General features: G+C 38.5%; 1 protein-coding gene across 1 annotated transcript in view; it reads right to left on the reverse strand.

The window, feature by feature from the left end:
* LOC122700824 (protein enabled-like) overlaps positions 1–12,114 on the reverse strand; it is a 133,566-nt gene that overhangs the window by 76,281 nt on the left and 45,171 nt on the right. The window lies entirely within an intron of this gene.

A 12,114-nucleotide genomic window follows, 5' to 3' on the forward strand; every position in this document is an offset into this window, starting at 1 on the left:
CATATTCTCAATCTTAACTTCAAGAATGTTTTTAAGAGTAACGCAGCCTGTTCTTAAGTGAATATGCTCCAGATGAGATTGACACTCCAATGAACCCAAATAAGTTCTCATCATCCATTAAAAACAAAGGAAATTGTTTACATGAACAAAATTAAATGATAGTTAGAGCTGAAACATCCAAATAACAAAGTATTCCCTTCCCATGATAAAACAAAGCTTCTATATATACCTACTCCAAAAAAAAGTTATGACTTTTATATTTCTTTTAACCAAAATAAAAATTTTAATTGCAAAATAAGCATTTGGAAATGTCACAATACTTCATCAATAAACACATGAGGTGGTCATACTTATAAATATTATATATTTTGAATTCTCTAAACACCAGAGAGGAATAATTCAATTATATGAATTTGCAATATTCTGTATTTTGCTTACTTGTGAATTTAAAGAATGAAGATATAACTAATTCCATCTTCTAAAAATACAGCCATTAATAAAAAATGAACAGCTTGAAAGGTAGTTCTTATTTTTGGCTAGCAGAATTCAAAATAGAATACGAATTAAGAAGAAAATTACATGTACGAATATATGTAGTAACGTATGTGTATGTATAGCATGTGTAGCCTTCAACATATGCTAGCTAGCCTGAATTAGTGGTGCTAAGGATGATTTATATCTCACATAGAGCAAATAAAAGTTGCAAAAGTTGCTGTTACTAGTGCTGGAGACACCAAGTCAAACAAAAGAGGAGGAGATAGGGAATCTACCTGAAAAAGAATTTAGAATAATGATAATAAAAATGATCCAAAATCTTGAAAACAAAATGGAGTTACAGATAAATAGCCTGGAGACAAAGATTGAAAAGATACAAGAAATGTTTAATAAAGACCTAGAAGAAATAAAAAAGAGTCAATTAAAAATGAATAATGCAATGAATGAGATCAAAAACACTTTGGAGGGAACCAAGAGTAGACTAACGGAAGCAGAAGATAGGATAAGTGAGATAGAAGATAAAATGGTGGAAATAAATGAAGCAGAGAGGAAAAAAGAAAAAAGGATCAAAAGAAATGAGGACAACCTCAGGGACCTCTGGGACAATGTGAAACGCCCCAACATTCGAATCATAGGAGTCCCAGAAGAAGAAGACAAAAAGAAAGGCCATGAGAAGATACTCGAGGAGATAATAGCTGAAAACTTCCCTAAAATGGGGAAGGAAATAGCCACCCAAGTCCAAGAAGCCCAGAGAGTCCCAAACAGGATAAACTAGTGCTGGAGAAATAAGGAAATAAAATTTTCCTGAAGCAGTCCCATACTAAAGGTATAGGACCACCAAAGTTACTGGTAACTGATATTGAAAGGGGACAAATCCCTATACATAAGACTTGAAGAAAGATAAAGACATCAAAAAGCTTAAAACTGATCAGGACCTACCACTGACTCAGTAACACTTAGATTACAGAAATAGCGAAAAATTTGGCAGTTATCTTGAGACAGAATTGTACCAAAAAATGTTTATTCCTCATTTTCTCCTTAATAGTCTATTTATTTCAAAGTATCTACAATCCTCTACTTCTCTTTTCTGGGGGAGTCAAAGCCAAAGTGGTCATAGGTGAATTCGTTAATCACATGCTGCCTCATTTTCAACAACAGAAATTAATTTATATTATGGAGACACTGAGGAACCAGGAATCCTAGCTCTGAACCAAGAACTAATATTATACTAAAATGCAAACCTCACTTTTATTCATGTAGATCTTTTAATATAAAATATAAATAATAAACTGCTCTGTTGCAGAAAAAGGGGTAAAGTTATTTTGTATAAATATTCACAACTTTCACACTTATGAAAAACAGTAGGTGACTCTGTAATAAGTTTATAGTTCACAAGATCCTTTCTTGAAAGAATGACTCACTGTATCCTTACATCAGCCCTATATTCATTTTACAAATTAAAAATTGTGATTCAAATATGTTAAATTATTTGTCCGAAAATAAGTCATAAAATTCATAATTGACAGTCTGAAATTCAAATTCCAGTATCTGTAATAGCTATATTTTTTTAACAGAGCTATCAACTATAGCCACTATGTTTATATTAGATCTTAGGCATTACATATTTTACAGCTGAAATCTTGTGGCCTTTTATCAACCTCTCCATATCTCCCTCACCTTCCAGTTCCTGGTAACCACTTTTCTACTTTTTGTTTCTATAAATTTGAAGTTTGTTTTACTTCACATGTAAGTGATATTATGAAGTACTTATCTTTGTCTGGCTTATTTCATTTAGCAGAATAACTTCAAGGTCCATTTTGTCACAAACGGCAGGCTTTCCTTCTTTTTTGTAGCTGAATAATATTCCATTGTGGGTGAGTCCCACTGATGGACACTGAAAAACTAAAACTGCTGACACTCTGACCTTTGCTACAGAGGAACTGATCTGGCTGGAGCTGGAAGCAGGATGAAATACCAGTTATATATCATATAGATGATGTCTAGAACCTTGAAATTTTCTATTAAAACTTATCTCTGAGTTCCAGTCCAAATGACAACATAGGAGACTCCTGAACTCACCTGCTCCCATAAGCATACCGAACTCAGTTATGCCCAAAGTAATTCCCTCTGAAAAAATCCAGTAACTAGCTGAGTGACACCATATCAGGTAAACAAGAAAATATTCACATCAAAACAGGTATCAGCACATCCTCAAACACTGGGAAGCACTAAGAACAAATAAAGCAGGTTGGATGATCACAAAGGTTTGAGCAACAACCAAGAACTTGGGCCAGCAGAACAGTAAGGTTTATCTTCCTACATGAGGCCACTCCATCACTGGAAGGTGTCTGTTCTATCTAATACCAAAATCAACACACAGAGTAAAAAATTTTGAGGAAGCAGCAAAATGTTCCAAACTAAATAAGATAAAACTCCAGAGAGATATTAATGAAACAGAGATAACTGATTACCTAATAGAGTTCAAAATAAGGATCACAAAGATGTTCACCAAGGTCAGGAGGACAATGCATGAACTGAGTGAGAATTTCAACAAAGAGAAAACACAAGAATATACCAAATAGAAACCACGAAGCTGAGAAATACAATATAACTGAACTGAAAATTTCAATACAGGGGTACAACAGCAGACTAGATTAAATGGAAGAAAGAATCCGTGAACTTGAAAATAGGGTAGTAGGATTCATCCAATCAAAGGAGCAAAAGAAAAAATAATGAAAAAAAGTGATGACAGCTTAAAGGACTAATAGGGCGCCATCAAGCACACGAAATAAACAGCCTAAGTTTATACCTTAAGGAACTAAAAAAGAAGAACTAACCAAGTCAACAGTTGGTAGAAGGAAGGAAACAACAAAGATCAGAGCAGAAATGAAAGAAACACAGACTAAAAAGACAATAGAAAAGATCAGTGAACATTTCTTCAAAAAGACATACAGATGGCCAAGAGGCACATGAAAAGATGCTCAACATCACTATTCAGTTCAGTTCAGTCGCTCAGTTGTGTCCAACTCTTTGTGACCCCATGAATCGCAGCACGCCAGGCCTCCCTGTCCATCACCATCATGAATATGCTCAAACTCATGTCCATCGAGTCAGTGATGCCATCCAGGCATCTCATCCTCTGTCGTCCCCTTCTCCTCCTGCCCCCAATCCCTCCCAGAATCAGGGTCTTTTCCAACGAGTCAACACTTTGCATGAGGTGGCCAAAGTATTGGAGTTTCAGCTTCAGCATCAATCCTTCCAATGAACACCCAGGACTGACCCCCTTTAGGATGGACTGGCTGGATCTCCTTGCAGTCCAAGGGACTCTCAAGAGTCTTCTCCAACACCATAGTTCAAAAGCATCAATTCTTCGGCACTCAGCTTTCTTCACAGTCCAACTCTCACATCCATACATGACCACTGGAAAAACCATAGCCTTGACAAGACGGACCTTTGTTGGCAAAGTAATGTCTCTGCTTTTTAATATACTATCTAGGTTGGTCATAACTTTCCTTCCAAGGAGTAAGCGTCTTTTCATTTCATGGCTGCAATCACCATCTACAGTGATTTTGGAGCCCAAGAAAATAAAGTCTGACACTGTTTCCACTATTTCCCCATCTATTTGCCATGAAGTGATGGGACCAGATGCCATGATCTTAGCTTTCTGAATGTTGAGCTTTAAGCCAGCTTTTTCACTCTCCTCTTTCTCTTTCATCCAGAGGCTTTTTGGTTCCTCTTCACTTTCTGCCATAAGAGTGGTGTCATCTGCATATCTGAGGTTATTGATATTTCTCCCAGCAATCTTGATTCCAGCTTGTGCTTCTTCCAGCCCAGCATTTCTCATGATGTACTCTGCATATAAGTTAAATAAGCAGGGTGACAATATACAGCCTTGACATACTCCTTTTCCTATTTGGGACCAGTCTGTTGTTCCATGTCCAGTTCTAGCTGTTGCCTCCTGACCTGCATACAGGTTTCTCAAGAGGCAGGTCAGGTGGTCTGGTATTCCCATCTCTTTCAGAATTTTTGACAGTTTATTGTGATCCACACAGTCAAAGGCTTTGGCATAGTCAATAAAGCTGAAATAGATGTTTTTCTGGAACTCTCTTGCTTTTTCAATGATCTAGCAGATGTTGGCAATTTGATCTTTGGTTCCTCTGCCTTTTGTAAAACCAGCTTGAACATCTGGAAGTTCATGGTTCATGTATTGCTGAAAACTGGCTTGGAGAAATTTGAGAATTTACTTTCTTCAAGAAAATTAGAGATACCAAGGGAACATTTCATGCAAAGATGGGTTCGATAAAGGACGGAAATAGTATGGACCTAACATAAGCAGAAGATATTAAGAAGAGGTAGCAAGAATACACAGGAGAACTGTACAAAAAAGATCTTCATGACCCAGATAATCATGATGGTGTGATCACTCACCTAGAGCCAGACATCCTGGAATGTGAAGTCAAGTGGGCCTTAGAAAGCATCACTATGAACAAAGCTAGTGGAGGTGATGGAATTCCAGTTGAGCTATTTCAAATCCTCAAAGACGATGCTGTGAAAGTGCTGCACTCAATATGCCAGCAAATTTGGAAAACTCAGCAGTGGCCACAGGACTGGAAAAGGTCAGTTTTCATTCCAATCACTAAGAAAGGCAATCCCAAAGAATGCTCAAACTACCGCACAATTGCACTCATCTCACACGCTAGCAAAGTAATGCTCAAAATTCTCCAAGCCAGGCTTCAGCAATATGAGAACCGTGAACTTCAAGCTGGTTCAAGCTGGTTTTAGAAAAGGCAGAGGAACCAGAGATCAAATTGCCAACATCTGCTGGATCATCGAAAAAGCAAGAGAGTCAGAGAGACATCTATTTCAGCTTTATTGACTATGCCAAAGCCTTTGACTGTGTGGATCACAATAAACTGTCAAAAATTCTGAAAGAGATGGGAATACCAGACCACCTGACCTGCCTCTTGAGAAACCTGTATGCAGGTCAGGAGGCAACAGCTAGAACTGGACATGGAACAACAGACTGGTCCCAAATAGGAAAAGGAGTATGTCAAGGCTGTATATTGTCACCCTGCTTATTTAACTTATATGCAGAGTACATCATGAGAAACGCTGGGCTGGAAGAAGCACAAGCTGGAATCAAGATTGCTGGGAGAAATATCAATAACCTCAGATATGCAGATGACACCACTCTTATGGCAGAAAGTGAAGAGGAACCAAAAAGCCTCTGGATGAAAGAGAAAGAGGAGAGTGAAAAAGCTGGCTTAAAGCTCAACATTCAGAAAGCTAAGATCATGGCATCCGGTCCCATCACTTCATGGCAAATAGATGGGGAAATAGTGGAAACAGTGTCAGACTTTATTTTCTTGGGCTCCAAAATCACTGTAGATGGTGATTGCAGCCATGAAATGAAAAGACGCTTACTCCTTGGAAGGAAAGTTATGACCAACCTAGATAGTATATTAAAAAGCAGAGACATTACTTTGCCAACAAAGGTCCGTCTTGTCAAGGCTATGGTTTTTCCAGTGGTCATGTATGGATGTGAGAGTTGGACTGTGAAGAAAGCTGAGTGCCGAAGAATTGATGCTTTTGAACTATGGTGTTGGAGAAGACTCTTGAGAGTCCCTTGGACTGCAAGGAGATCCAGCCAGTCCATCCTAAAGGGGGTCAGTCCTGGGTGTTCATTGGAAGGATTGATGCTGAAGCTGAAACTCCAATACTTTGGCCACCTCATGCAAAGTGTTGACTCGTTGGAAAAGACCCTGATTCTGGGAGGGATTGGGGGCAGGAGGAGAAGGGGACGACAGAGGATGAGATGCCTGGATGGCATCACTGACTCGATGGACATGAGTTTGAGTAAACTCCAGGAATCGGAGGTGGACAGGGAGGCCTGGCGTGCTGCGATTCATGGGGTCACAAAGAGTTGGACACAACTGAGCGACTGAACTGACTGACTGACATGCAAAGAATGAAACTGGACCCCTATCTTCTACCATACGCAAAATCAACTCATAATGGATTCAAGATTTAAACAAAGACCCGAAACTGCAAAAGTCCATAGAAGAAAACACAGAAGGTAAGCTCATTGACGCGCCAAAGAATTTATGCTTTCAGACTGTGGTGTTGGAGAAGACTCTTGAGAGTCCCTTGGACTGCAAGGAGATCCAATCAGTTTGTCCTAAAGGAAATCAGTTCTGATTATTCACTGGAAGGACTGATGTTGAAGATGAAACTCCAATACTTTGGCCACCTGATGCACAGAGCTGACTCATTTGAAAAGACCCTGATGCTAGGAAAGATTGAGGGCAGGAGGAGAAGGAGACGACAGAGGATGAGATGGTTGGATGGCATCACCGACTCGATAGACATGAGTTTGAGTAGATTCCGGGAGTTGGTGATGGACAGAGAAGCCTGGCATGCTGCAGTCCATGGGGTCACAAAGAGTCAGACACGACTGAGCGACTGAATGACTGAAATGACTGAAGCTCATTGACATCAGATCTTGGTAATGAACTTCTGGATTGGATATTCAGAGAGTCAACTCCTAGGCAAGTTGATAATAAGTACAGGGTCCGCAAGGAGGTAAAAGGGGTCTGGGGCTCTCAAGGAGGAGACAGAGTCTAGAATTCTCAAAGAGGAGGAAAGGACAAACTTTTTTTTCTACATTCTTTAGTAAGGATTATAGAACAACAATGTATCCTGCTTGAGGACAGATTCTCCTTCTTGAAAACCTTCTGACTAATCCTGTTATCTTAGAATGTATATTATGGGAGTAAGTCTAGTAAGATCTTTCTATTGTTGGTTCTAATCCTGTCATCTTAAAATGTAAATTGTGGGAGTGGGTCTAGTAAGATCTTTACAACCTTGAGACATTCCTTTGATTTATTGTAATAACCAATTTAAAAAGTATATAATTCCCTTGCTAAGACTAGCCAGGGGCACTCTCTGTCCCCCTTCTGATGTCTGCATCAGAAGCTTTCTTTGTCATTTTTTCACTTTAATAAAACTCTGCTACACAAAAGCTGTTGAGTGATCAAGCCTGGTCCCCAGTCCCGAACCTAAATCTTCTCCTTCGGAGATCACAGATCTAATAAGGTTCGCCATAAGCTATCAATGTAAGAGCAAAGGCAAGAAAAGCAAAAATAAACAATTGAGGGCATTTTCCTGGTGGTCCAGTGGTTAAGACACCGTGCTTCCATTGCAGGGCACGCAGGTCTAATCACTGGTTCAGTTCAGTTCAGTTCATTCACTCAGTCATGTCTGACTTTTTGCAACCCCATGATCACTGGGAGGGGGAGACAAAATCCTGCCTGCCACATGGTGCAGCCAAAAAAAAAGTATTATATGAAACTAAAAAGCTACTGCTCAGCAAAGGAAACTATGAACAAAATGAAGAGGAAACCAATGAAAACAGGAAAAAGTTAGTTGCAAATCATACATATCATAAAGGGTTAATATCCAAAATATATAAAGAATCCATACAGCTCAATAGCCAAAAAACCTGATTTACAAGTGGGCAGAAGAACTGAACAGACATTTTTATAAAAACGTACCAACAGCCAAAAGGTACATGAAAAGGCATTCAACATCTCTAATCATCAGGGAAATGCAAATTAAAACCACAAGACATCACCTCACACGTATTTAGAATAGCTATCATCAAAGAGAAAGACAATGCCAAAGAATGTTCAAACTACTGCACAATTGCACTCATCTTATTAGGAAAGGAATGCTCAAAATTCTCCAAGCCAGGCTTCAACAGTATGTGAACTGTGAACTTTCAGATGTTCAAGCTGTATTTAGAAAAGGCAGAGGAACCAGAGATCAAATTGCCAACATCCGTTGGATCATCGAAAAAGCAAGAGTTCCAGAGAGACATCTATTTCTGCTTTATTGACTACACCAAAGTCTTTGACTGCGTGGATCACAACAAACTGTGGAAAATTCTTCAAGAGATGGGAATACCAGACCACCTAACCTGCCTCCTGAGAAATCTGTTTGCAGGTCAAGAAGCAACAGTTAGAACTGGACATGGAACAACAGACTGGTTCCAAACTGGGAAAGGAGTATGTCAAGGCTATATATTGTCACCCTGCTTATTTAACTTAAATACAGAGTACATTACATGACATGCCAGGCTGGATGAAACACAAGCTGGAATCAAGATTGCTGGGAGAAATATCAATAACCTCAGATATGCAGATGACACCACTCTTATGACAGAAAGTGAAGAAAAACTAAAGGGCCTCTTGATGAAAGTGAAAGAGGACAGTGAAAAAGTTGGCTTAAAACTCAACATTTAGAAAACTAAGATCATGACATTGGGTCCCATCACTTCATGGCAAATAGAAGGGGAAACAATAGAAACAGTGAGAGACTTTATTTTCTTCAACTCCAAAATCACTGTAGATGGTGACTGCAGCCATGAAATTAAAAGACGCTTGCTCCTTGGAAGAAAAGTTATAACCAAGCTAGACAGCATATTAAAAATCAGAGACATTACTTTGCCAACAAAGGTCCCGTCTAGTCAAAGCTGTGGTTTTTCCAGTAGTCATGTATGGATGGGAGAGTTGACTATATAGAAAGCTGAGCACCAAAGAATTGATGCTTTTGAACTGTGGTGTTGGAGAAGACTCTTGAGAGTCCCTTGGACTGCAAGGAGATCCAACCAGTCAATCCTAAGGGAAATCAGTCCTGAGTATTCATTGAAAGGACTGATGCTGGAGCTGAAACTCCAATACTTTGGCCACCTCATGCGAAGAACTGACTCATTTGAAAAGACTCTGATGCTGGGAAAGATTGAAGGCGGGAGGAGAAGGGGATGACATGAGATGGTTGGATGGCATCACCAACTCAATGGACATGAGTTTGAGTAAACTCAAGGAGCTGGTGATGGACAGGGAGGCCTGGCATGCTGCAGTCCATGGGTTAGCAAAGTGTAGGACACAACTGAGTGACTGAACTGAACTAAACTGATCTCAAAAAGAAAAGATATAAGTGTTGGCAAGGATGTAGAGGAAGGGGAACCCTGTGCACTACTGGTGGGAATGTAAATTGGTGCAACCACTATGGAAAATAGTATGAAAGTTCCTCAAAAAAATTTCAAGTAGAACTACCATATGATCCAGTAATCTCACTTCTGGAAATATATCCAGAGGAAATGAAAACAAAGATATTGAAGAAATATCAGCACTCCTGTATTCTTTGCAGCATTATTTATAATAACCAAAAAATGGAAAAAACCTACTATTTGTATTTTTATTTAGAATCAAAGTCCTGCCTGATTTGAAGGTTTTCAAGTGGTCAAATTCATTCATGGCTCTTATTAGAGAGTTCTGTACCAGAAATATGAATGTCTGATTCCATCAGAGATCACCTAGCCTCCTCCTTTAGGCCCTAGAGAAGTCCACTTGCTGGCCTTACCAGCCTATTCTTTCCCTCTCATCAGAGGCAGCAGCAGCAGGACCAATGATATTAGCTCCAACAATAGTAGAAGTGTCAAAGGGAAGCAGGCAAACAAGGGAATACAATGGTAACTGCCTTTTTAAAATGGATTCACAGCATCTTTAATACTTCAAGGTCCTGATTCACTTTCTCCTTAACATTTTATTCACTGAGAAAAATGACTGAAATACCAAATTTATCAAGTCAGTTCCTCAATCCTACAAACATTTGGTAAGATGCAACTTAGTTTGGAGTTGGGAAAAACCTTAAAGATCAAATTCTAAACTCCATGACAAAATAGAGTCAGGTAGACTCAGTGACTTGTCCAAGATTACTTTTCTGAAGTTAATATTTTTAAAAGAGTAAGTAAACATTTTTCAAGTTTTTCTTTGACAACCTTTACATGGGAAAAAGTAAAGATCTGTCTAAACTTTCAAAAATAAGTTCTTTTAAAAGTTGTCATTTTCTAATTTTTCTAACACAGTCTGGTTGGAAAGTCATTTGTCATCTTATTTAATGAAAAACAGAAAATTGTTTATCAACCTATGTAACACCTCATTGTGCAGCATGTTCCTAATATTAAGGAATTCAAGGTAAAGAAAAAGGCAAATGACTCACAGAACTTCAGAGAAATTTTTTCCTGAAGAGAGTAAAAACAAGACCACCTGTGAGTTAAGATAGTCTCAGAAAAATTCTGTTTAAGAGATAAATGTGTTTGCCTCACTGTAATACAAGGGGAAAAAAGAAACTGGACTTACAAAGCACACTGGAAAGTCCCATCATTCCCAAGCCTATCCTCATCAGTACAATAAAATAATGAAAGCCAAGGCATCCCTGGTTAGGGTCCAAGCTGTGTGCTTTGGTTTCTACGAGGAGTTACACAAAGTTTCCCAACGAAATGTTTTTATTTCTTCCTTTAACTAGGTGATTTCTTTGTAACTGCTACCATCCCACAGAAGAGTGATTTTTACAGTTCAAATGACCTATGGCTCACACTTTGTCTTTGGGAATAGTTCTTTTGCCATTTTTTCATTGTCCCTTGCCCTACCTTTTTCTACCTTAAGAATATCCAGTGCCCACATCTTTATTAACAAAATATTTCAAATCCAAGGAAGAACGAATACCAAAATTGACCAAGATAAAAATTGTAAATCTATAGTAGTGTGCAAACAGAAGGAAACAAATAATGTAGACAAATATGATAGCCAAGGAGCTGAAGAAAGCTCTTAAAGCCAAGATTTAATGTCAGAGAAGGTAAATCTAACATTCATTTTGTTTTTTCTGTTCCTGGAATGAATTCCTACTCTGAGCAAAAATAACAACACCAATAAATCTAAAGGGAAACAAATATTGAGGAAGCCTAATTATACCTTTTTCTTCATAATACACAGCAAATCTTAACACTCAGTAGCATAACATATAATAGTAGGAGAGCTCATTAGTTAAAATACCTCACTAGACTGTTTAAAGACTGCCTCTGGTGGCTTAGGTGGAACAGATATTTATTGCCTCTTTAAAAAAGCTTACAATTGCCCCAAGTTTTTCTGCCAATACTTTCAATCTTATTTGTTATTTCGATATACTTCTCTTTTTTTGAGAATGTATTTGGCAATTCATTTTCCAAGAATTTACCATAATAAACTCAGTTTGTGAACCTCTGTCCCAAAGAAAAAAAGTCATTCTAGATTTACTTTTAAAACATGAATTTATTTGGTTGCCTCACTTTATACTTACTTTTTAAAAATTCCTTGCATTTTTACAAATTTCAGAAGGCAAGATTCAGACAGAAAGAGAGAGTGAGAGAGAGAATTTTGTAATAGAATCCTGCCTGAGCCAACTCTCAGTAGTCTTTTGGCAAAAGGCCTGTGTGTGAACTACTTCCAAGACCTCAGTCTGAAAGGCAGCCAAAGGCTCCATAAAAGAACAGGCCCAAAATGACTTATTACCTTTAACCTTTGACCTTTTACCCAGTTGCCTCATACTTTGTGAACTTGAAATCTTGTGAGAGAATGCTTAGCCATCCTGTTTACAAACAGCCTATTTATTCCACAGGAACAGCTTGGCAGGACATATCCAGGTCACCTGACCTTAGGTTGTCACAGAAACCATTAGACTTGGGTTCTTTTTGCAATTAAGCCAGAACTGCAACATTCTGACTGATGAAATGAGTGTAGA

The sequence above is a fragment of the Cervus elaphus genome, chromosome 9 (genome assembly GCF_910594005.1).
Source record: "Cervus elaphus chromosome 9, mCerEla1.1, whole genome shotgun sequence".
NCBI lineage: Eukaryota > Metazoa > Chordata > Mammalia > Artiodactyla > Cervidae > Cervus > Cervus elaphus.